Raw genomic sequence first — 233 nt, forward strand, 5'->3', positions numbered from 1 at the left:
AATCAAAATAAACAACGAACAAACGAAAAACGACAGGACTTTTTGAATGCCCTGGTATTTTTGAACAATAGATTATTCTATGTATGATTAGTTATAACAAAAATATCCATATCGTCTCATACTTTTTTATTATGTTGCAACTCCTACGTTTCAGTCATTACGGCTATTTTCATGGCTCTATCAAATTTATTTATAATATCTTTTTCACTCTATCACTATATAGAGTGAAAAAG

The sequence above is a fragment of the Halyomorpha halys genome, unplaced genomic scaffold, assembly GCF_000696795.3.
Source record: "Halyomorpha halys isolate HHAL.00 unplaced genomic scaffold, Hhal_1.1 Scaffold291.1, whole genome shotgun sequence".
Taxonomy (NCBI): Eukaryota; Metazoa; Arthropoda; class Insecta; order Hemiptera; family Pentatomidae; genus Halyomorpha; species Halyomorpha halys.